General features: G+C 42.9%; 1 long non-coding RNA gene across 1 annotated transcript in view; it reads right to left on the minus strand.

Moving 5' to 3' along the window:
• The window catches only part of LOC140559410 (uncharacterized), a 28,408-nt gene extending 6,422 nt beyond the window's left edge, over nucleotides 1–21,986 (minus strand). The window contains exons 1-2 of the long non-coding RNA XR_011979887.1: nucleotides 21,918–21,986; nucleotides 21,411–21,715 (exon numbers count right to left, since the gene is read on the minus strand). This is a non-coding gene — a long non-coding RNA (uncharacterized lncRNA). The remainder of the gene's footprint in view (nucleotides 1–21,410; nucleotides 21,716–21,917) is intronic.
• Between the last annotated feature and the right edge of the window lie 4,553 nt (nucleotides 21,987–26,539).

A 26,539-nucleotide genomic window follows, 5' to 3' on the forward strand; every position in this document is an offset into this window, starting at 1 on the left:
ATGTGGAGCTCTGTAGAATGTCTCACCAGCTGCAGCTAAATTACCTCCGAGCATCAGGTGACAAGACACCGGAAAAAAAGCCACAATCACAAAGTGAATACAATAAAAATGAAAGAGTGACACACAGACAGATGGAGAAGCAGAGGAGGGCTGACAAAGATGGGAAAGAGTCTGTAAGAAAGAAAGAGAAAGAGAGAGAGAGAGAGTAAAGAAAGGAAAAGAAGTAAAAGGAAGAAAAAGGGGGTAAAAAAAGAGGGACAGAGAGGAAAAAGAGAGGAAGAGGGAGGGAAATAAAGGAGAGAGGTAAAGGCCCCGTTTACACCTGGTCACTTCATGCATGTTGAGTATCAGGGTTATATCTGCAGAAGGCCAAGCCATATCCGTCTCTCCAGCCAATAACATTACAAGCATTTTTTGCAATCAGATCACATTCGGATTTCCCTTGTCTCTGCTGCAGAAGGGACACTCCCTGCCTATAGTGGGATCGATATGTGCTACATGTCTGTTAGTGTCCACAGCCCCATGCACAACCCTCCACTGTAAAGCTGCTGTGAGTTTTCCATTTGAGGTTTGTATAGAAATCTCCTGCAGCCTCGTGGAGTAAATGCCGGTGCCAACAAGCCTGACAATCTAGACTCCTTAAGACCAGAGAAAGACCAGAGTTCTTCTGAAGGACCTTCACACAAGCTCTATATAGTACCTTTTTGCACTAGCTGTGGCAGCTCAAAAAGAAGAAGTGCCCCCTCCTCCTCATGATTATCTTCTGCATTAGAAACTATAGGGTGGGGGAAGGTTCTTGGCCTCCACCTGACTGATGCTTCAAGATTTTCCTGAAAGAAACAGGCAATGCTGCAATCACCTCCTCCAGGACTCTCTCTTAGGACACCAGACTTTGGTACTATGGACCAGGCCTTCAGTACAGAAGAGAGAGAGAGAGGTATGTGAAGGATTGAAACATCTGTATTTTCAGATACTGCTTCTTATAAACCTCCCTTGTTTAATCACTTTCCACATGAGACCCTCCTGCCCACACACACACATACACACACAGACCTGGGGTGTTTCCCACACAGCCACCACCATTATAATCCCCTCTTATTAGCTTTAATTAGTAGCTTATTAGTCAGGCAGCCTCACCGTCTACACACACATTAAACAGTCATAAAGCCACCGATAGCTTTGGCCGTATTCACACTGACCACAGACAGAAAAGGGGTTGTTTAATTTTAGTATTGAAAAAAAAACAAAACTACATCAACAGACCTCTGAGGGTCTCATCATTTTGTACTTCTCTATTAGCATCTGGACAAGCCTGGGGCACCCTGGGTAGTTAACCAGCCAATTCCACCTCAGACTACATCACACACTGCACCACAACAAATCTACGACACCCTAAAACAACAATGTGTTCACCAAGGATTCTTTAGGAAAGAAAATGGTTCTGTGTAACTGTGGCATGGGGGTCTTTAAAGAACCTGGTTCTAGGTTCTAACCCCCTTCTCAATAATATTTTGAACCCCTTTTTTGTTATTAGAAACCCATCCCAGCCTAAACCTAGTGTTGTACGTGACAAATTGCCTTGAATCCTGCAGAAAGCTTTTTGTCAGGCCCTGACAACATCTGTAAAAAAAAGCTTCAGATGAAAAGAGGACGGGTTCCACAGCACAATAATGACACTAAACACACCTCAAAACCCACAATGGACTTCTGGAAAATGCACAAACCGAAGGTTCTGCCATGGCTCTCATAGTCCCTAAACAAGACCAAAACATCACTGGAAACCTGTGGATGGACCTCATAAGAGCAGTGCAGCAAGACAGCCCCAGAATCTCACATAAAAAAGAGCCCATTACAAGGAAGAATGGGCAAAATTTAAGAAATTAAGGCCTGAAAGACTTGTTACGAGTTACAGACCATACACATATACCTGTAAAACTATTTGGAAAACTATTCACAGTACCAGATATTTTAACCAGGGTGCCCAAACCTTTGCCTGCCACTGAGATAACAAAGCCTGTATATATTCGTCATTGTCAGACAACAACTTTTTATCTCCAATTTTTTACTTTTTCAGGAAAATAAAAAAGCTCTTAACTTTAAATGAAAGTCAATGTATAAGGTCTTCTTGGAGCATTTCTATTTCTATTCTTATTGGTCCATCCATCATGAAATATCTAGCATAATTAAAAATAAGGTTTCTACATTTACATTCAATTCTTTTGGTGTGGAAGGCCTGATCCAGCGCTTGCTCTCACCCACAGGTTCCAAACATCTCTGTAATTCATGCACCGACACTTTCCCCTCTCATCCCAGCCCTTAAACCCATCAAACATTTAAATCCTCAGACCAAATCCTGCTAAAAACTCATTTCCTGCTGATCTGTGATCCGGCTATTGCCAGTTCAGCTATTGCCCTCCCCCAAAAATGAAGATCTTGAGCAAAAGTATGCCCTTATTTAAAAATCATCAATTTGTATTTTTTCCCCTAATCTCCACCCACCACTCCCTCATGTATTCACTTAGCCTTGCGAAATGGAGAAAAAGAAAACTGAAGTGTGTCTGGTTTTGGATTTCTTGCCTATTCTTCTCAAGCCTCGACTTCGAAATACAGCAGTACTGTGATTACACAAGAACATCCATCATTAATCTATTATACACAATTAAAATTACATACAATTACATTGTTCATGGTATTTAGCAAAGGATCTTACCCAGAGCAACTTGCAAAAGTGCTTGGTCATTCACTTGGAATATCCAAATATCCAAAGTTAAGTAATATCAACCGAAATTAAGATACTACTGCCACAAATAAGCCACATAATACTTAATACAACCAATTTACACAAGAATTCCTAGAACCCGAATGTAAAAATCTCCTGCCCTGTGCCTGGTAGCTTGCATGGAAACTGAAACATATTTCAGTCAGTAAATATGTGTTTAAGCCCTTGCAGAAAGGCCTATTACACACTAAGGCATATTATTCAGTAACTACAGGGACTTCTGTACAAACTGGTGGGGCTATTCTTTGGGAATAGAAATTTCTAATAACACTTTCAGCCCACCAGCGGGCCATAGGCTGTTTAAGGGGTTAAAAGCATGCATCTGCTGGTCTGGTGCTGGTGTGGTTGACCTGCATACCGGTGTTCAAACCACAGAACATCCTGGTTTATACTGCTTTGGTGCTAGTGTGGTTCTGATTTGCCAGCATGCCCGTATTCAAAACACAATAAATGCTTATAAATGTTTATACTGGTGTAGTGCTGGCTGAAGGGGCAGTGGTGGCTCAGCAGTTAGAGCACCGGGCTATCGATGACTGAGTTGTGGGTTTGATACCCGTGGTTGGCAAGCTGCCTCTGTTGGGCTCTTGAGCAAGGCCCTTCGACTTCTCTGTTCCCCGGGTGCTGCAGTGATGGCTGTGCACCGCTCCAGGCATGTGTGCTCACGGTCACTGTGTGAGCTTGATCACTAGTGTGTATGTGTGTGTGTTTACTGCACGGATGGGTTAAAGATGTAGGCCAAATTCCATCTGTGTCCAACACTAATGGGAATACGGTTGTCTTGTCTTGTCCACCAGTGTTCAAACCACAAAGCATCCTGGTTTTATCGGTCAGGCGCTGGTGTGGTTCTGATTTCCCAGCATGCCAGAGTTCAAAACACAACAAATGTCAGTTTATGCTGGTCTCGAGTTGGTTGACAAGCATATTGGTGTTCAGAATGCTTACTTTTGTACTTAGGTTTGCGAGCACCAGAATCACAAAAGCCACCACTTCAGATCTTAACCTTGCTTCATTCAGTTCTGCTGTCCTATGGGGAAAAAAACCCAATGGTTATATACGAAACCATGTCGTCTCACAGAACCATTGGAATGCTTAATTAGTTCTGTGCCTGGCTAAAAGGTTCTATACAGCAGCAAACAGAGGTCCGTCCACAAGTCAAAGAACCCTCTTTTCAGTGCTGCATAGAACCCTGTGTGTTTTTAATGAAGTAGCCGTGTGCGCTACATATCAGCTGTGCAGCAGAACTAGCCAACACTCAAGTGTTACAAGTCTGCACACACCTATCATGCCTTTGAGGAATAATATTTACAGTAACCACCTATTTCTCCCAGAGAGGACAAGAGGAGGAGGTAATTAAGGAGAGCTGTATGATTGGCACACACACACATTAATAAATGAGATCTGCGGTGTGTGTGTGAGTGTGTGAGTGTGCGTGCAAGGTAGCAGGCCAGTGTTTGCAATGTAAACAAATGCCTGGCTGTGTTTTGCCGTGTACGGAGTTCAGATTGATCCTGACAGCTCCTCAGGTTTCTGAGCTTTAATTAGAGAGCCTGGGGTGAGAGAGAGAGAGAGAGAGAGAGAGAGAGAAAGAGAGAGAGAGAGAGTCTGCCAGTGCCCTGTTACTTCCACGTTTTTCTGCTGTGCAGCAGTAATTGCAAGCAGGTGCATTGCGACCGAATGTAACAACGTTTTTTTGCTGCTTCGTCTGCTCTCTCTCTGGTAGGAGCTCTCAGTGGCATACTGTTTTTTCTGTTTTTCTGGAGTCGAACTGCAGCTCTTGTGTTCCTCTTCAAGAACAGTCTTATTATTAGAATCAGAAGTTAAGATGGTAAAAAGTACAGCCGTGATCATTTGCTGAACTTTCACTTTACATTAAGGATTTCCTTACACATAACAACACAATAAATTACATCGATTTTTAAAATTCATTTGTCAAATGTATCCCTTTTTCCTCTCAATTAACCAGTTAACTCATCCGTTCGTAGCTCCCCCTAGCACTAGCAATGCACCCGTCACTAGGAGGGGAAAGACCTTATACATCTCCTCCACTACATGCAAAGGCAGCTACCGTCTCTTTTTTTTTTAATCTGCCGCCAATACAGCATCGCTGGTCCCCAGGTCATTTTGGAGCACTTCTGTCGTTCCTTATATATTGAAACATTGATACGATCTAAAGTGGCAACTGCCAAAAATATTATATGTGCTCTAACATCCACCCACAGAGTTGAAATATCACACCTTCCAGCCTCTTTAAAGAAACATAAATGTGTCAGTTTTAAACTTGAAGTTCTTTGAATGAGTTACAAATGAGAAATAATTCATATAAAATTACAGTTAGGTAAGAAGAAGTGCAAAGAAAAGAATAGGCCCTATCAAAAAACTATAGATGGAAAATATCCTGAATAAAAGTGTAAATCTAACAAATATATATAATATTCAAATATAATGTATTTATTTTTTTATTTTACGGCTGTTTTGATTTAAACTCAACAGCATAAACACACCCTTCCTTTTAGTGCTCCTATAAAAGCTTTGGTAAGTAATGACATCAGGCTTTACTGTTAGAAATTACTGTTAATTTGTCTTTTCTATGTTACGTAAATTTAGTGTATTTATTCTTTTTTTGTAATTCTTGTTTTTTAAAGATTTTGTCTTTAACACATCAAATTAAGGAGCCCAAATATTTTTTTCATTTATAGTCCACTTATGATCTTTGTGTAGTGTTCTGTACCATAATTAATTTGATATGTCCATTATATTAACTTCTTTTTATCTCGCGAACAGGCTGTTTTTGTTACTGTGTCTTTAAGACTAATATGTAAACAACTTCTGTTCTGATTGGTTGCCTTGTACCGAAGCACTCCACTACGAATAGGCAGAGTTAAACTGCTGTAGGTTGAATCTAAAATGGGCTGTTTTTGCATCCGAATTCGCACTGCTAGTTGTACCGTGTATGACTTCTGAATGCGATGAATAAACCTTCATTTGATTTTGACAGCAAACACAAACATATCAGCCAAAACCCAACGGAGTAAAAACATAGCTACCTCAGTGATAGCACCCTGGCTAGCAGCCTCGTCCAACATAGCTACCTCAGTGATCGCACCCGGCTAGCAGCCTCGTCCAACATAGCTACCTCAGTGATCGCACCCGGCTAGCAGCCTCGTCCAACATAGCTACCTCAGTGATCGCACCCGGCTAGCAGCCTCGTCCAACATAGCTACCTCAGTGATCGCACCCGGCTAGCAGCCTCGTCCAACATAGCTACCTCAGTGATCGCACTCGGCTAGCAGCCTCGTCCAACATAGCTACCTCAGTGATAGCACCCGGCTAGCAGCCTCGTCCAACAGAGCTACCTCAGTGATCGCACCCGGCTAGCAGCCTCGTCCAACATAGCGACCTCAGTGATCGCACCCGGCTAGCAGCCTCGTCCAACATAGCTACCTCAGTGATCGCACCCGGCTAGCAGCCTTGTCCAACATAGCTACCTCAGTGATCGCACCCGGCTAGCAGCCTCGTCCAACATAGCTACCTCAGTGATCGCACCCGGCTAGCAGCCTCGTCCAACATAGCTACCTCAGTGATCGCACCCGGCTAGCAGCCTCGTCCAACATAGCTACCTCAGTGATCGCACCCGGCTAGCAGCCTCGTCCAACATAGCTACCTCAGTGATAGCACCCGGCTAGCAGCCTCGTCCAACATAGCTACCTCAGTGATCGCACCCGGCTAGCAGCCTCGTCCAACATAGCTACCTCAGTGATCGCACCCGGCTAGCAGCCTCGTCCAACATAGCTACCTCAGTGATCGCACCCGGCTAGCAGCCTCGTCCAACATAGCTACCTCAGTGATCGCACCCGGCTAGCAGCCTCGTCCAACATAGCGACCTCAGTGATAGCACCCGGCTAGCAGCCTCGTCCAACATAGCTACCTCAGTGATCGCACCCGGCTAGCAGCCTCGTCCAACATAGCTACCTCAGTGATCGCACCCGGCTAGCAGCCTCGTCCAACATAGCTACCTCAGTGATAGCACCCGGCTAGCAGCCTCGTCCAACATAGCTACCTCAGTGATCGCACCCGGCTAGCAGCCTCGTCCAACATAGCTACCTCAGTGATCGCACCCGGCTAGCAGCCTCGTCCAACATAGCTACCTCAGTGATCGCACCCGGCTAGCAGCCTCGTCCAACATAGCTACCTCAGTGATCGCACCCGGCTAGCAGCCTCGTCCAACATAGCTACCTCAGTGATCCCACCCGGCTAGCAGCCTCGTCCAACATAGCTACCTCAGTGATAGCACCCGGCTAGCAGCCTCGTCCAACATAGCTACCTCAGTGATCGCACCCAGCTAGCAGCCTCGTCCAACATAGCTACCTCAGTGATAGCACCCGGCTAGCAGCCTCGTCCAACATAGCGACCTCAGTGATCGCACCCGGCTAGCAGCCTCGTCCAACATAGCGACCTCAGTGATAGCACCCGGCTAGCAGCCTCGTCCAACATAGCTACCTCAGTGATAGCACCCTGGCTACCACCACTTTTCCAACTAATATTATCTAGCACAGCATTCCAAACAATGCGTGTCCAAACAACAACACACCCAAAATATATATATTTTTACTTATCTTACTGATCTTTGTGTGGTGTTATTTACATAAAATAGCCATCATTCATTTTTTCATTTCATGTCCGTTATGTTGACTTATTTTCATCCCTTAGAACTGGAGTAGCTCCAGTGCAGACGTGTGTATAAGAGCCACACCAGGTTTCTGCTCGCACAAGCGCATCTTAGCGTGACTTTTAATCACATGACCATCTTGATCTTCCATTGAGGCGCGGGCGTGAGGAGATCCACCACCTGAGACAAACGGAACAATAAAGCGACATTACACCTTGAGTGACGATCCCAATCGCGCGCCTTTGTGATGTAAACAGGCCGTAAAAGGCGGCACGAGGGCGCACAAAAGGCTGCGGTTTATTCCCGGGGCCGCATGCGGCGGGCTTTATTATCTCCCTCTGATTTGGGCTGAATGAAGGCTTTCTTCCATTTTAATTAGCATCATAGTGTCAGTTTAATATCAGCAGCTTGGCGCTCGCGCGTGAGTGGCCCCCTCTCTGGGCGTGCGGGATAAAGTGGATGATAGAGAGAGGGAGGGAGCGCGCGCGCAAGAGAGAGACTAGCCGTAGATGAACACCACAGCAATTACGGCCAACAATAGCGCGCAGACACAGCGCTATAGATTCATTACCTTTAACAACCCTCCTTACTTTTCACTGTTAACTCTTATCACACGCTTTTCTTCTCTCTTCTTCTGCTCTCTTATTCAATAGACACAATTCAGGGCACCCCCCCCCACACACACACACATAAGTACACACCTGGATGGAAGCAAAAACACACTCCAGGGGCGCAGCTACGGCACTCAGGCTACCCCCAGATCTCTAACTGCTCAGCTAAGAAAAGCAACGTCAATGAAAATGTGAGGAAATGTCTTTCATCTCTCTCTTATAATAAAGAATGAACCTAAAGGCACTAAAAGGAAGCCCATTTCCACCACGCAAAATAAAAAAATCACCTATCACCAGCTATGTTCTTATTTTTAGATGCTAAATTACTGAGATACTAAGTTATTATTTTGAGATGCTGCGGCATTATTTTAGATGCTAATGCCAAGTCAATTTTTTTTTTTCTCATTATTTTGAGATGCTAAGTCATTATTTCGAGATACTATCTCATTATTTTGAGATACTATCTCATTATACTATCTCATTATTGTGAAATGCTAAGTCATTATTTTGAGATGCTAAGTCATTATTTTGAGATACTATCTCATTATTGTGAAATGCTAAGTCATTATTTTGAGATGCTATCTCATTCTTTTGAAATGCTAAGTCATTATTTTGAGATGCTAAGTCATTATTTTTAGATACTATCTCATTATTTTGAGATGCTAAGTCATTATTTTGAGATACTATTTCATTATTTTGAAATGCTAAGTCATTATTTTGAGATGCTAAGTCACTATTTGAAGATAATAAGTCACCTTGAGGTGCTAAGGCATTATTTTGAGTTATTTTGATTATTATGATTTCTCATTATTTTTAGAAATGTTCTCGTAGTTTTTAAATGCTTTTTTGTTCTTTTGGAAATCTTTCTCATTATTTTGAGAAACTTTCTCTTTACTTTGAGAGATATTCTTATTAATTTGAGATGTTTCTCATTATTTTACGAGTTTTTAGAATATCCAGTGGAGATTTAGTATCAAACGGTTTGTGATTGTATCATATTCAACGTGAATGCAGTCTGAAGTAGGCTACTGCTGTGGACGCTGATCATAAAGTGGCTAGCTTTCGCGCCGGGTACCGCAAGGCTGTCAGGTAAGGCTGTCAGGTAATGACCTCTACTTTTAGTTACTGTCACACTCTCTAACTGAGCATATTGTACTACTCACTGTATGTGTATTATCATTGTGGATCTGCTGTCATACCTGAAGTTCTACACAAAATAAACAACCCCATTGTTTAATAGAACATTTTTAGATGAGTAGCATTGCTCAAATAACAATTTGAAGACCCTTTATTTAATTTAATAGTGTGGGCTACCACTTGCATTGTGGTATTAAGCAAGCTATTATGGGGTATTAATAGTGTAATGGTGTGGGGAGACCTTTTCTTGGCACACTTTGGGCCTGTTAATACCTGCTAATATGTTCATTTGAATTCCACAGTCCTGAGCATTATTGCGGACCATATGCAGCCAGTCATATGTCAGCAGCTTCCAGAATGATGCACCATGTCATGATTGCATGATCTTAGACTGGTTTCATGAACATGGCCTTCCCAGTCATCTGGATCAAAATCCAATAGAACCCTTTGGGATATGGTGGAATGGGAGATTTGCAGCTAGAAAGTGTTCCTGAAGCACTGCAGGGATTGCGTAATACTCAAAGAAATTGTTGTGGAATGCCATGAAGATCTAAAGCTAAGAGGAGCAAAATGGAGGCCCTACCCAGTCCTAGTAGAGTGTAGCAAAAAATATAGTACAGCAAAAAATGATTTTTCCATGTTTGTCTGGGCATTTTTATCCTGAAACACAAGACAGGGTATGAAAAAACGGAAACTGTATGGGCTGTGGTGAGCAAAGCCAAAGGCCTTGCTTCAGAGCCTCCTCCACAGCTGTGGCAGTGCGGGCGGCTTAATGCTAATGCTATTGATCACCTCCTACACCTGACCCCTCACAGCCTCTGTCTCTGCTGCACACATAAACGCACACACATGCACAGCACTAACCCCCTACAGACCACTGCACTGCCTTTCCAATGTCTGTCATGTACACACATGCACACACTCGTACACTTTTGCTGTCTGTTCTTTTCCGATGCCCAGAGCAGGTGTTTACACTGCAGCACTGAATGGTACCAATAGATGGTACGAACCACTATGGAGGGTCAGTGAACAGCAGCGAGTGAGTGTGTGTTATGTGTAAAGTTGTCTTGATGGACTTGATGTAGTACATTGAAGTACAGCTTAACATTTTAGTCACTGTCCATACACTCCATATATGCAAATATAGCCGGTCTGGATTCTTTTTGTTTTGTGATGTCCAACATACTGCTTATTCGGCCTACAGCAGTTTAGCCTCACCCATTCAGTCCAAAGTTATAAGAAAGGTTTTAGCCTGGGCTGCTTTTTGAATGAGGCACAGTGCAGGGCAGCCAATCAGAACAGACATAGTTTACATATATCAGTCTTAAAGGTGCCACAGAATGCATTCGTTGAGTATTTTAAGTTGTTCTTTGATGAATAAATTGAGTATGTGACTTTGCTTGGGGTGAAAATGGCCATGCAGTTTTACAAGCTAGAGACGCTAAAAATGAGGAGACTGGGCTATTGATTGAGATATGAATGGGGACTGGGAAGACATGCTCAACATCCGCTGGCCGGACTGGTAGGTGGCAGCTGGTTTGACGCAGGTAGAGGGGACCACAGCGGGCAGTCTTCCAGCAGGTCGGGCTGGGTGGCCATTTACTTGGAGTAGCTTTTCTTGAGTTCCATGCCAGGATACCCTCAGGGTGCTTGCTTCAGTCTGCCCTTCTGTAGTCTCTGGTTGGCCTAGAGTTAGCTTTTAGCATGTCTTCCAAATTCTCTGTTGCATTTAGGCATCCTGTAGTGTTTATGTGAATTTTGGGGTCATGAGTCATGACTGTTACCTAACAGTTGGGGTTTTACCAAACTGTCACTATTAAAGGAAAATACTATTTGAGGGCAGGATGATTGGTAAATGTTATCCCGCACAATAGTGGAATAATAAAAAATTACAAGAAAGTACAAGAACAGTTGTGAACTCGCTTGTAGGGCTATTGTGACTGGTGTGGTGTATCAATGTGACTGTGGTGTTGTGTATCTCTCACCACGTTTACCACAAGCCTCTGAATTTCTTGCTGACATGCTACCATTACTGACATATGACTGAGCCAGAGTGCGAGAGGACAGCTTAGCACTGCCGTAACCTGTCCTCTAACACTCACTCTAAACTGCTCCGCACCAGTCCACCTCAGCTGGAGTCAGCAGGCTAGACTGCACTGTCTGGCCCTGGGTCCTAACTGCACTCCCTCTAATAGGACAGTAGCACTGCTACTGACACCAAGAGCGCCTCGTCTCATCGTTATCGGCCCACGGCTCTGGACTGTGGACGACTAAGTGACTGGGCTAGTAGTAGTCGCAGCACAGCAGTGCAGCAGTCCCGCCTTGTCCGCTACTGAAATAGAAACAGACACTCAGAGAGAGAGAGAGAGAGAGAGAGAGAGAGAGAGAGAGAGAGGTGCTCCTGGAAGGAGCTGGAGATCAAGCCACAACTTGAAAGGGTTTGTGCTGACAGCATTCGTGAGAAGAGTGTGTGTATGTGTGTGTGTGTGTGTGAGAGAGAGAGAGAGAGAGAGAGAGAGAGAGTGTATCTGAGTGGTAATGAGGGGCACATATGGGGTTGGGAGATGGCCCTCGTTAACCAGTCAGAAAAGGGAAACATCCTGTCACGGGCACCAGGCGCTGGGAAGTACCAGACGGGGGCACACACACAGACACACACACACACACACACACATACACACACACACACACAGATAATATGTTGCAATATCTCTTAAAACATACCGTTTTTATGAATCAGTAATTGTTTATTTTATAACAAAGTCAAGACAATGATTTAAATTTTGATATATATATATATATATATATATATATATATATATCCGTCTGTCTGTCCGTCTGTCTATCTATCTATCTATCTATCTATCTCTCTCTTTCTCTCTCTCTCTCTCTCTAACCTAACTCTACCAATCCTACCAAGAAGAGTGATTAAATACCCAACTAGAGATATTACATTGGGTCTCTCATTTTTAGAGCACCTGTCAGTCACAGGTCCTTAGAATTGTCCTCACCCACTAGAAATGTGTAGACAATTAATTACCCATCAGGATTTAAGGATGTTTAGCAGGAACACACCTAATTTGAGGTCAGTTTCAGGTCACGTCATCTGGGTTTTTACCTTAAAATATCCGCTTCAAAATCATGCTGCTGACCCATAATAGTATGAATAGTGCTGCTATCATTGCTACTCCTGGCTCAGGATGTAATAGACTGCACTATGTAACTTGGGCGAAGCGAGCAGGAAAACTCTCGCGAGAACTGTGTGATGCTGCGTAACTCGAGTTATATTTGTGTAAAATCCTGTAATACTACTTTATCACCTCGGCCCAGGTTCTGTATCTTTTAGCTGTATCTTTTAAAAACGTCTTCTTTAACTGTGGCTAAAGCACAAATTCCTGACTGTAGGGGAAGCCCAGGAGCAAGAAATGCCAATTCTTGCATAATGCTGCTTCAGATCATGGTGGATAACACAAGGATGGTGTGTTGGACAGTTGTAGGCAGTGACACTGCCAGGGATTTTGGGCCCCTTGAAAAGATGTTACGTTGGGCCCCACTGTACTGCCAAAATACTCTATTACCCATGCCATACCCATGCCCCCTGTTTTTAGGGTATGAACATGCTAATGCATAGTGTGGGACTAAACAACACTAGGATGAACACTAACTGTAACCCGACTGTCTGTTCAGAATGAGTAAAAAGAAACCGAGGCTAGTCTTGTGCATTTGGGAGGGTGGGCGTTTGTGGCTATTCCTTTTGTATTAAACTCATACCGAAACCGTGAGATACTTAACCATGACTTTTGCATACTACTACACCCCTATTTTAGGGATGATGCTCTATTAAACTTTATAAGAGTAGGGAACATAATACCATTACATTTTATGCAATTCTGGACCATTCCTTTTGGACCCTTTACCGTGAAACAGTCCAACAATGAAAAGGCCTTGTGTTCAAATGATGAAACAAAAAAAATGCAAAAACCCCAAAATATGATGAGAATATGACAGAGACAAAATGCATGCACAAGGACAGTTCATAATGATGCAATGTAATGTTAGTCATTTCTTTATTTTTGCATATTTTGCACCTATTTACTGTTTCGAGTGGACCCTGCTGTGGCGCTACCTGTTTGGGCTAATGGTGTCCAGCTGGCACAGTGCCCCTAGCTGTGGCATCCGGAGCAGAGGACAGGAGTGTGTATGACTCACTCGCTCTCTCTCTCTCTCACTCTCTCTCTCGCCCAGACCCCTTACCAGCTGTCACCTCAGCCCTGACAACAAAGCCTGTCAGTCAAGCCTACTGGGCTTTTCGCGCGCTGGGGCGAGGGACAGAGGGACGGAGGGACTGTCCTTCTCTCGCTCTTTTGTTCGTGGCCAGTAAGACGGGGCCAGGCTGCCAGGTGAAACTTCCTCGGGGACCTGCGTGCGGGGGGAGCGGTGAGCTAAGCCCAGTAGCACTGACACTGCGGCTGTCACTCACTCACTCACTCACTCACGCTCTCTCTCTCTTTCTCTCTCTCTCGTGGCCTGCTGGAGTTGAGCTGGCTGCTGATAACACGTATAGCTGCTGTTGCTGCTAGATCCCTGGCCGTTCTGCAGCCGCTGTGCTTTTTTGTAAAACTCCCCGACCCTGCAGAAGCCTGGTATAATAATGGTGTGATATAATGGTATTATAATGTCTGTTATACTACGCTTTTAGTAGTACTCTTGTGCTGGAGTATGTACAATGCCTTAGGGCGTTTTTTTTCTGGACCGAGGTCCGAACCAAGGTTTCTGTTTTTCGTACGTAGTTTGGGTTTCCAGTTGCTATTTAGCGAGCACATGTAAGAACTTAGCATGATATACCCACATTCAGTCGGGCTGGGTCTCCCTGTATTTGACACTGATTGGTGTGTCTGAAGTCGGCATGTTGTCAATTCAGCTGGAAGCGTTTTCTGGAAAAAACTGATTTATTTTGTTGCCATTTTGTAGCATCACTCCTAGCAGCACCAACTTCAAATTCAGTACTCGAGACTAGTTCCAATTCTCAATGTGCTTTTCTGTCATGGGCAAGAGGTATAATCATCGCCATGTGCTCCAGCCCCTCCAGTCTTTTCCTTCTGTCATTGCTTAATGGGTGTTTTCACACTGCAAATGAACCAAATCACGGTTCAGTTGAACCAGACCGTGACCACCTGAAATGTTGGTGCTTTGGTCCGAGGCACCTTTCACAACTGTTATTTTGGTACGGGCCAAACTGTGAAAGCACTGTTAAACACTGCTCAGTGTTGCACTGTGTAAACTGTGTTGTTTCAGAGGCCAAGGTAGGATCATCTTCCCCATGTGTAGAACTGTATCCTACGAATTACAAGGTTGTTGAATAGGCAAAATATGAATATTGCTACAAGCTAACAGACATCACAAGATTGGCATGCTAGCTAGCTAGCTTGCTTAAACTTAGTTAAGATCCTGGGGCAGCAATACTCTACAGATTGACTAGCTGATGATCATTATTTACTAGTGTTAAATAGTATTAGCAGCAGACTTACTTTCAGGCAACTTCGTTTCAATGTGCAACAATAGCATGCCCCTTCATTTTCATCTTCATCCTCATTTGCGACGAGGGTGAAACGATGAGGGCAGAGTGGTAGGACGTGCGACAATATGCAAATGTCCCATGATTTCTCAAAAATGATGGCCAACAAAATAGCAGTCCTCCTCAGCTGCAGCTTAAGCATTGGGGTGCCCCTAGTTTTTGTGGTTATGATATGAGGACTGAGTTGCCATTATTTCTGCTGCTAAGCCTTTCATACAGGTAGCAGAACAAGGCTGAGCAGGGAGCGATGTGCGTCACTTTGCCATGTGGAAAGCCCTTTAGCCTTTAGCACTTTAGCTATTAGCATGATCAGCTGTTAACTTATTATCATAGTGAATCAACTGACTTAAATGTAATTACAAATTAGGAGACGTCCCTCTGAAAATCAAACACATTTTAGAGCTTACTGTACAGCTAACCATTTGCCTCATACAAAGCAAATTAATCACATAGGTTTTTATTATTCTACACTGTGGTGTTCGACACTGTCTGACATACAGTTAACTAGCAAAATTCACAACATTAATAAAATGGGCAGGACAACCAATCAGAACACAGACCCCCCTTTTTTAGTTAAATGATAAAATATGTCTCAGCTGATTGGCTGTATTTGCGTGTCATTACGTGTCTTTTTATGCCATTATACAAAAAGATGTGCTGTCTTTTTCTAGTTCTAATATAACAGCATTAGAATTTAACTGAATCGAACTGAATTTAATTGAACCGACTTGAGGAGCATTCTTAGCCAAGCCACTGTCAAGCCTGTGCTAAAATAAAACCTGCAAAAGAGCCACTTCACATCCCCCCCAAAAAAGCTATTGACACTAAACATTGCCCATAGGGGTCAGTAGCACCTCACCAAATTCAGCATTACATTTGCATAAAAAAGGTAAATGCTCGGTGCGGAACAAAATCAAATTAAGGTGCAGGAACACACAAGTTGACATTGCATCACAAGGTGTGTGTGAACGCACCCCCGTAAGTCAGTGCTTACTGGTATATGCGTATGTGTACGCCTGTGTGTATGTGTGTGTGAGGTGCACATGGCTGACTAGGAGTCTCCCAACAAGCCCCCCCCCCCCCCCACACACACACACACACATGCACGCACACACACACATACCCCGGAGTGCCCTGCCCGTGGGCCGGCAGGAGGAACAGGCCCCCAGCCAAATCACTGCCACATGCTAATGAGGCCTGCATGGGCAGCCAGGCTGAAACGCAGAGACACAGGACCGTATGGCCAAGCAGCGGGACCACCCCACCCCGGCAAATGTCACCCACACTAAAACACACACACACACACACACACACACACACACACACACACACACACACACCATGTGCACACATACACACTTTGCTAAACTTTATGCTGCACCAACACCATACACACATACAAACACTACAAGAACACTAACCAACACATACTATGGTGCTCTGAATTTGTAGACATAATTTTTCTTTTTGCAGAATTTTGTCACAACTGATTCACTTCAATTACATAATAACTTTTATGTCCCCAGGTAATACATTCATTTATACTGTATTACAAAATAAATAGCGTACATAAATAGTGTACCACCAATATTAAATATAAAATAAATATATTTTATATATTTTTGGCCCTTGTTCCTAATCCTGACCTTAAATTATTTTGGCTTCAAAAAATGTGATTAATTTGCTTAAATGTATCATTGAAATATATAATTATTATAAATATTATTTTTGTCACTTATTATCATTTTAAAAATATCTTAAACACAGATAATGTATTATTTGATTCATTAAAATTTTTTCAGATTTTTGAACAATATACAACTATCCACGACATTACCATCATTACCGTAACAGCCTATTATTTCTGTTAGGAATTACTTACCAGTAACACTGGTTTATGTCATAACCATGGAAACAAAGAATGATGTCAGCCATGAGAGAAAAGTAACATTTTGATGCATGGGAAAGTGAGTCATTTATTAATGTATTCCTCCTGATCATCAATAGATTTATTCTGAGAAATTAAACTTAAAAAATATTTCTGATTCTACAGTGAAATTTAAGTCAAAGGCATCGCATCCTTATACTAATTTTCACGTTTTTCTGGCCATAGGAGATCAATAGGAGGCCACAGAGAAAAGAAAGTCAAAGGAAAAGTGTAGGAGGGGCTGTACTGCTAGCCAAAAGTGTTGGATGGAGCACCATCAACCCTCCCATCATTCCAGAGAAGTTGCACTGCTCCACAGCTCAATTCTCGGAGGACTTTGTACCCCCACTAGCTTAAGCCTGGCATTGGGCATGAAGCCAATAATTTCATGATTATCTACTCCAAATTCTATTGACAATACTTCCCTACAAGGCCTAGACAAGCTGTGTGTATGAATGTGCATTGCACATCTGTGTCAGCAGTGCCACTTAAGGTAGCTGAATGCATTAGAAGGGGTGTCCATAAACATTTGGACTCATAATGTATCTGGCCTTTTCCCTGGAGCTTTCATTTTATGTGTAACATACATTCTCCTGGTGATACAATCTGCAAAGCCCCTAAACAAAGCAGGGCTATTAGGTTTATATGCATATGGTAAGCCAGGACAGCAAAACCTTCGAGTAAACACAACACACTCACTAGTTCATCAGGCCTATCTGAAGATAAAAGTTGAGGACAGTCTATCCTCTGGCACTAACACCCGATGGCCCATCTACCATGAAACAGGCCCACTGTGCTTTTTTGAAGTCCCAATCAGTCAACATCCTTCTTTTTTGCTGATTGAGTGAATGATCAATTATTGTGCTGCCTAATGTTTTTAGCTTCACAAGGCAATGCAGGTGTGATGACGCTTTTTGGTGCAGTTTAGTTAAACAACTCTTTCTTTTTCTACTCCTTTGCATCATTCAAATATGTCCCAAACAGCAGGCTGGTCGTTAGCCAGGCATACCTCTTGCAGATCGTCTTGCAAAAGCTATGAGCGTAAACTTTGCTGAAAGATTTGTAGATGGAATCAGGTACGCCATAAAGTTCTCTGACTACGCAAATCTCATGTCAACAGTCATGGGCTCCTCTGAACAGCTGCAAAGTGCCAAGCGAATGGATGCTCACAAAGCAGACAAATACCAGATAGCGGGAAGTCAAATTGTGTAGGTGGATTACTAGAAAGGCAAATACAAAAACAAACCTCTACAATTTGACTACAGATAACCTTTAGAAAGATTGGAAGATCTGGAGTGGTGGTGCTCTGTTCTACTGCGCAGCGGCACCTGCACAAGTATGACCTTCATTTAACAGTGAGAAATGCATTGACACAAAATTCAGCAACAGAAGTTTTCAAATGAACATCTAATCAACACAGAGGTTCTTCCAGGGCTCTCACAGTCCCCTGACCTAAACATCACTGGAAATCTGTGGCTAGACCTCAAAAGAGCAGTGCAGCAAGACTGCACAAGGATCTCACAGAACTAGAAGCTTTCGCAAGAAGAATGAAGAATGAGAGTGAAAATCCCCCAAACAAGAAATGAAAGGATCACTGCTTCGGATCCTGAGTCATGCTGCTTGCCAACAGTAGCCAGAGTCAGAGAGAGCACAATTGGCCTTGCTCTCTCAGAGGTGGGTTGATGACACTTCTAGTTTGATGTTGGTCAGCACAGGTGTCTGTCAGCTCTCTGACCTGCAGACCATCTGCATCAAGCTGTGCTGGACCAAGGCCAAGAAGAAACCCTCTCCATGTTGCAGTCAGGGAATCACTTTCACTCCCTGAAAGCAAATGCAAAAAGGATAAGGAGGAGCTTTTTCCCACAAGCCATTTGCGCTCTCAAACAGGACAGCAATTAGGACTACCTCACACACACGTCATGCACAGAACGTTTTACTTTCTGGACCTTAATCACATCATATACTATTATTACCTGCTGCTCAGTTGCATGTTCACATTTCACATTTTGCACTTTACACCCTAAATGCTCATCTCTACACTGTACATTTCATTTCTGTACACAATATAAATCCCCAATCCCCAATGCCCCCAACACCACATGGGCCATCAAAGAGCCACTGATGCAGCAAGCTAGGTAGCCAACATGCTCAGAGGAAAGCCCGGCTCCTCAGCTGCGAAACAAAAGCTAACAGACGTCTGTACTGACCAACATCACACTAGGAGTGATGTGGGGAGGAAGTGCCATTCACCCACCTCTGAGAGCAGCAGTCCTCAGATCATAGTGGCAGTGCCTTTGTCACTCAGAGCCTTTTATATTTTTTATATTTTTAAATGTTATGTTATTTGTCACTAGCTGTATCTCCTTATCTTTTCTCTGTCTTTCTATTTCATAGATTCTATATATTCTGTATATTCTTTTATGTGAGGGTGCCGTTATCAAAGCATTTCTCTGTTAGTTGTACTGTGCACTACGTATATGACAAATAAACTTTGAACTGAAAACCTGAACGGGATTATCTGTGTTGTAAAACCGGATCAGTTGTGTGTGCTGTCTCAGATGATGTGTTAAGAATCCATGCCTGAAAGCTACAGGAATGTGAGGACAGAGACATAAATAATAAACATAGACCCATTTCCTTCCTATCGCACAAAACATTCAATTACTGTTGGATAAATGTTTAAACAGCAGCTTCTCATTTATTACAATGCGGGCGTAAACAAACAGAATGATAGACCTGCCATTCTCTCCCATTTAGCAGCACTACTCCAACGTTAATATTTATCCTCACATTTCACACAGCATTATTTTGCGATCAGACTGAAGAGATAACATGCTGATTATGCTCTACAGATTTCTAATGATGTTCTTATTGGGTTTCTATTAACAGGATCTCAAGTGTCAAACCCATTTTCACAAATGGCAGTGTGTTATGATCTATTTCTTTGATTGTGTTCTAATTAAAGTTTCTGCTTTCTGTCTTGCAGCGTCAACTACTTCTTTTAAGCCGAAAAGTAAGAGCACATCACAACTGTCAGTGCTAATTACAGCATATAAGAAGAAGCTGATGAACAATTCAGTTCAAAGTTTATTAAAACAAAAAGTAAATATATATATATATATATATATATATATATATATATATATATATATATATATATATATATATATATTTACTAAATATATAAATATATATTTATTTAAATAAAAAATAATTAATTGAATTTAAAAGGCCTTGTTTATATACTTTTAGTCTGAGCGGCGGTTCTGCAAATGAACATATCTTGTTGATGAGAGAGGTCTATGAGCAATAGCCAAACTGGTTTGAGCTGACAGAAAAGCTACAATAGCTGAAAAGCTTCTTACAATGCACAACAGGGTGAATTACGTTGAGGATGGGCTACAACAGCAGCAGACCATGTCAGGTTTCACCTCTGTCAGCCAAGAACAGAAAACTGAGGCTGCAGTGGGCACAGGCTCACTAAAACTTCACAGTTGAAGACTGGAAAAACACAGCCTGGTCTCGATTCCTGCTGGGGCACACAGATGGTAAGGGTAAGAATTTACCGCCAACAGCATGAATCCATGGACCCAACCTGCCTTGTTTCAACAGTCCAGGCTGGTAGAGGTGGTGTAATGGTCTGGGGAATGTTTCCTTGGCACACTTTGGGACCGTTACTACCAATCTATCATGGCTTAAGTACCACAGCCTATTTGAGGATTGTTGCTGGCCATCTGCATCCCTGAGTGGCCACAATTTACCCATCGTCTAACAACTACTTCCAGCCTGAAAATGCCACATATCCTCTAAAGTCTCCTAAACTGGGTTTGAGAGTACAGTGTTCTTCAGCAGCTTTCCCAGTCACTGGATCTAAATCCAAAGGAACATGGTAGAACAGGAAGATTTTCTGCATGAAAGTGCTCCTAAAAAACATGACAAATTAGACAAAAAAGGAATATTAACATCATCACAAAAAATGAGGCTGTTTTGGAACCAAAGGGAGGCCCTACACAGTATGAGTATGTTTCTAATAAAGTGCTCAGTGAGCTGCATCGAAAAAATTTCATCACCTAACTTTCAAGGGTGTTTATGCAGTGACTCCTGGTGGAAAACTTGGCAACTCATTTAGTGGGAGCTATTTCTTTAAAGCAGTATTATGTGAGCATTAGTGTTTCTTTCTCCTAGGCTTCCCCTACAGTCAGGTAGTGTAATTCACTCTTTGGGGCACTAGGGGACATGCATTACTTTACACATGCATTTCGGGACAAGCTGCGAGATACAAAACCATCACTGACAATAAAAATGTATGGACTAAGGCAGTAGATTAATATTATAGTATTTTAGATATATTAAACCTCTAAGTTTAAAAGTTTTTGCGAGCGTTGTCCTGTCCGCTTCACCAAAGTTACATAGCGTAGTTAACACCATGCTGAGCTGGAAGTAGCATGCTGCCCCTATTCTGCTTTTGTGAACACAGTTGAACATGTGCACAATGATTCTGAAGCTGTTATATTAACGTAAACATAATGTTGCTTTATGGTACACTATGAGATCTTTGTGTAAGCATTCTACCTTACATTTACAAAATTTACCTGTGCAGCAGTGTAGGAGGAGAATTCAGCTTGTGGATTTTTAGAAATGCTGTTATATCCCTTAGACTAGTTGAAAACTTCATGCATATGACCTTCCTTAGAGCACAAACCCAAAAAACTCACCTTTTTGCTTTTCCTGTGTAACCCTTTTACTTCTACTTTGTCTTAGAGGCATGTCAGAGTGAGACGCCATCGCGCAAAAATGAAAACAGCTCTGTGAGTGGAAAACAGCCCTCTCTCGAGCGGAGGTCGAGGTCAACTCGCGGGGCCCAGGTGGGTCGTAAACTTGACCTTCAGTCCTGACCCTTAAGGTTCCACAGGAGAACAAAATCTCCCATCTCCGCCCCCTATCTCCACTCCTACACACTCTCTCTTCCGTCTGCTTGTCTAAATGACCATCCAGACTGTGCCAGGCCGTGTGGAGGACCCTGCAGAAAGAAGAAAAAAAAGAAAAAAAAAACAGTGAGCGGGAGGGTTAGAGAGAGAGAGAGAGAGAGAGAGAGAGAGGGAGTGTGAGGGAGAGAGAGAGAGAGAAAAAACAATAACAGATGAAAAACAGAGATGTAAAGGGAGAAAAATGTTGCTTCTGGGGGCATTTGTCTCAAACCGGAGAAAAACACAGCGCCTCACCTTTGCAGTGCGTGGGTCAGACTGCGCCTTAGGCTGACTCAGCTGCTGGGAGAGAGAAAGAGAGAGAGAGATAGAGAGAAAAACTCTCTCTCCCTCTGCTCTCCGGGGCGGAAGAGAGGAAGAGGGCTGCGCTCGGAGACGAGCGGAGATGGATAGAGAGATATCTTTAACAGCTCCGTACAAACGGGGCTCCGAGGACTTCTTTGTGAGTGGTCGCGAGTCGGCCCGGGTCAGCCTCCAAGTCGGGCCTTGTCTCTCTCACTCTGGAATCTTGTGCTGTGAAGGAGAAGGGGGGGAGGGAGCCGTCGCCCCTTTGAAAATGAAATGCATTATTATAGATGTCAGTGTGTTCTAAAATATAAATGCAATATATTGGAATGTCCTCTGCAGAGTGCAGGCCCTTCGTGGTTGGAGGAGCTCAGTGCTTAATTTTTGAAATATCTGAGCGAACCTGACAGGACCCGACTGTTCATGTCGGTTTCAGAAAATTCATTTCTTGAATATTTGTCCGGCTCAGGTCAGATAAAATAATTTTTATGAATTTCCTCTATTTCCCTTTGCTTCAGCATGTCCCCCTGCTTTATTCTCATTTTCTACTTGTATTACCTTTAACAATGTTTTACTGTATACGCTTGAGTCACTTGCTTTGTAGCAGTAGAAGAAACACCCAAGAGCCTTCACAGGCCTTACAAAGTCTAATGATACCTGGGAACTAAATATAAGCATTGTATGCATTACACTACTATTCTTATTTCTTGGTTAAGCCTTGCTTGGAAACCAAAGGGTTAAAATCTTGAATTACCCAACAAAAAAATCATTTTTTTCATCTACCTAGGTAAAGCCAAGTGGGCTTTCCCATTGATTATGACTTTAGGTACAAAACTGTTTATGCATCTCAGATTAGCATAATTAGAAAGTGACAATCAAACTTGGCATTGGCATTTACTCGAGGACTTGATTGTGACTACAAATTGTAGTGCTACCACCGCACAATGGACAGGGGAGAGCAGCAAAGCAAGTGGGGCCTAGGCTAAAAGCTAACCCAACCAGAACACCTCCCCACCCCAATCACTTAGCTAACTGCACACAATGCTAACGGAACTCCTAGAGAGGACATGCACATTATCCGATACGACTCAGGAATGATTACAAAAAATGATTACAATGTTCAAGTTACATTACTATTAACATATGCTGTGCTATGATGTGCTACTCTATAGAGTAACATAAGTATAAATAAGCTTGTAAAACCACATCTGACCAATTTACCCCAACCAAACTGACATAAATAAGTAGAATCTTAATAATTATTATTAATACATAGAACTACTTAAAATACTCAAAAAAATGCATTCTACAACACTAAATATAAAGTGTGTGCGTAATTCGGTTCAGTTTCATTGACATTTGGTTCTTTGTGTATTGGGTCTGATATTCTATGACCACCATAAATAGTCATGACTTTAATAGTTCATTATTTTTAAATATAGCTGAATTGAATCAGTGAAATTTAAGGTTTGATGAAGCTTTAAAATGTTTCCTAAAGAATCCCAATCGAATCGCATGATCGTGAGGTCACCGATTGACACCCATGTGTAAATTAGATGTACCTGTGCTCTCCTTTTCTCTCTCTCCCTCGATTCATTACCACAGCTGCAATGGCCTGCGGGGGGACGTCGGCCTGTGCGGGCCTTGAAAGGGAGACGGCGAGGACAATGGGGGAAGGGCCGTGGCCTGCGTTTAAAGGAAAGGGAGAAGGAGGCCGTTTGAGTGCGGATGAATAGGCATGAGTGAAAAGAGGGGGAGAAAAAAAAGAGTGCATGCGTGTGAGAGAGAGAAAGAGAGAGAGAGTCTGATTAATTATTGCGAGGCTGCTAGGTGCCGATCTTGCTTCTCACTCCAGTGGCTCGGCGCGGGGCTCTCGCCTTCGGCCGTGTCGGCGGGCCTCATTAGCTGGCCTCTCGGGACCTGACAGAAATTGTTAGCTGGATGTGATGGCCAACTCCGTCAGCCCTAGACGCCCCCACCCCACTCTCCTTTCCTCTATCACCCCCTCAACCCACTGCACCCCCCCCCCCCCTCGTCTTATCCGGACAGGAGAGAGGATTCCCTCATCCAGCAAAAAAGAGGGCCTTAACAAGGCCGCCTGTACAACACCTGTAATCAAACCGCTCCAAAAAAGCGCCCAGGGAACCGCACGGGCCGGCCGGCTGATTGGAGGACGAAGGTGGGGGGGTTTGTTGAGGCCGATCCATAATTGATGTGTGTGCACAATTACGGGGCCTCCAGACATGGGCGGAAAAAAAGTGTTGCACAAGTGCGCCTCAAGGATTGTTGAATTTTAACAGGCGTTGCATAAAATCAAGGTTTCTGCCATTCGGAGATGTGCTGTATAAGGAGGCTGCCTGATCTCCATGAGTGAACACCTCGCACGGATAGATATGCATGAGGCCTGGACTGTGCCTACATGTTTGATATGTGTGTGTGTGTGTCTCTATGTGAGTGTCTGTGTGTGTGGTTCTTTTAAATTTCGCTCACTTACAATTGATTAGCCTGTGTATGTTTGCGGCACTAATTTGGTCCCAGGTTTTTATCTGGGGTGTTCATTTGATTTCTCGCTTGCTGCTTTTGGCGAAGTAGGTTTGCCTGCCTTGTCCCAAGAGGCATCAGGAAACAGAACGAAGAAAACTGAACAGTGAGGCAGTTTTCCTTGCTTTTGTTCTGACGGCTTGTGGGTGTGAAGGTGAGCCGGACACCTCATGCTTACATGTACGCTCACATATACCTGCAGGTGAGAATTCCTCAGAGTCAAATCAGTGCTCTTAACTGGCTTAACTGACTGGGAACTTGAACAAGAGTAAAAAAGAAAATTATATTTCGCTGTAAAAGCATCTATGGCACTCCCTCTTCCCATTAACTCAGGTGCTATGCTAGCTAGTGTGTGTGTGTGTGTGTTTTGTTTTTATAATTTCTTTAGTTAGTACTGCCAATTAACCCCTGCTTTTCACACTAGGAGAGTAAGTCCTCGTCTCTTCCGATACACGCAAAGCCAATCACCACTTCTTTTCAAACTTCCGCTGTATCTCCAGGCTTCCGTCACACTCAGAGGAAAGACTCTTGGACTACGGCCGCTGATGGCAAAGCTGCATTGCTCAGGATTCGAAAACACAACCCCTGGGTCATAGTGGTAGGGGATTAGATCACACTGAATCACTCAGAGCCCCCCAGTGTGGGTGTCTGTTAGCTGACACAATAGAACAGTCAGTCAATCAGTCAGTGTTCTCCTCCATTTGTCGTAATGAATGGTTAAAAATATGCCTTAAATAAATTTGCTCACCACAAGATATGCATTTAAATTTGATTGAAATATAGTTATATATATATATTAAAAACAACAAAAATGATTCTGATTTGATGATGCAGCTAACATCCTCTTTAAACTGTCAAATCCTCCCCATAAGCCTTAAAAACAACATAGTGTGAATGAACCCTAACTTCTAAAAACAGGAATGGACAGACAAAAGTATTGAGATAATACTTAAAACACTGCATGGCTCCCTCATGAGTATTTGTGATCGGGTGGTTGAAAAACTCCCACACACTCTAATCTGCAGAGATTTACACTTCATTAAGCGATGATACTTCAGCTTTGCGGGAGGGGATTATAATGCCCTCATAAAACTCTTATTAAGCCTTAACAAGCCAGTAGCTGGTAATTAACTGGCTGTTAATTACTACATTATTAAGCAGTAACTTGAGTGAATTATGCCTTCCACATCACATAAATGTGTGTAATATAGTCCTTAGCCTCAGGACTACAAATAAATGGTCTCAATCTTGTCTCGGCCTTGTGATAAACAGGACCTATAACTTTTCTCCTGACCAGACGAGCGCCAGACGTCCTTTATTTACATTTAGCAGCTATATAAAGCGAGATGCATTTTAAATCAGAGGCAGTTTTTGTAGTGCACTAATTAGCAGCTAGTTTTCTTTCCTTGTTAGTTCACGTGCTTAGTCATATAAACACGATACATCAGGTCATGGTAGTCAAAATACAGAATTCTCGATTCTTTTCACTTTTACTTGATTCTGAACAGCTTGACGTTTGTGTATCAGGGCAGGGGAAATTTATATGAACCCCTTAAAAAGCTTTTGGTCAGAATGTATTATTACAAACTTCTATTACCAGAGAATAGCCCCTCCAGTTTGTACAGAAGTCCCTGTAGTTACTGAGTAATACACCTTAGTGTGTAATAAGCCTTGCAGAGGTTAAGGGGTTAAATCAGTATTGTCATAGAAAGTATTAATTTCACCAACCCCACCTATCGTTGAGCAAAAACACCTGGTACAAAATCTTCCTCCTCCTTTACTATCCGCAAGTGGCAGTGGTATCATGAGAGGTTCCCATTCCAGAACGTCTGCTTTTCACCATCCAATTAAATCCCTACTAATAGCATTATGTCCCGCCCACAAGGATTTTTTACCTGCATGCCCCGTTTTACTCTGAAACATGTTACATTGTGGAAGTAAAATGCATCATGCTGACTTTAATTAAAGGATGATAATGAACAGCTAAAATGTTTTGAAAAAAAAAGATTATTACTGCTATTAGATACAGCTAC

Source organism: Salminus brasiliensis, chromosome 7 (genome assembly GCF_030463535.1).
Source record: "Salminus brasiliensis chromosome 7, fSalBra1.hap2, whole genome shotgun sequence".
NCBI classification, from domain to species: Eukaryota; Metazoa; Chordata; class Actinopteri; order Characiformes; family Bryconidae; genus Salminus; species Salminus brasiliensis.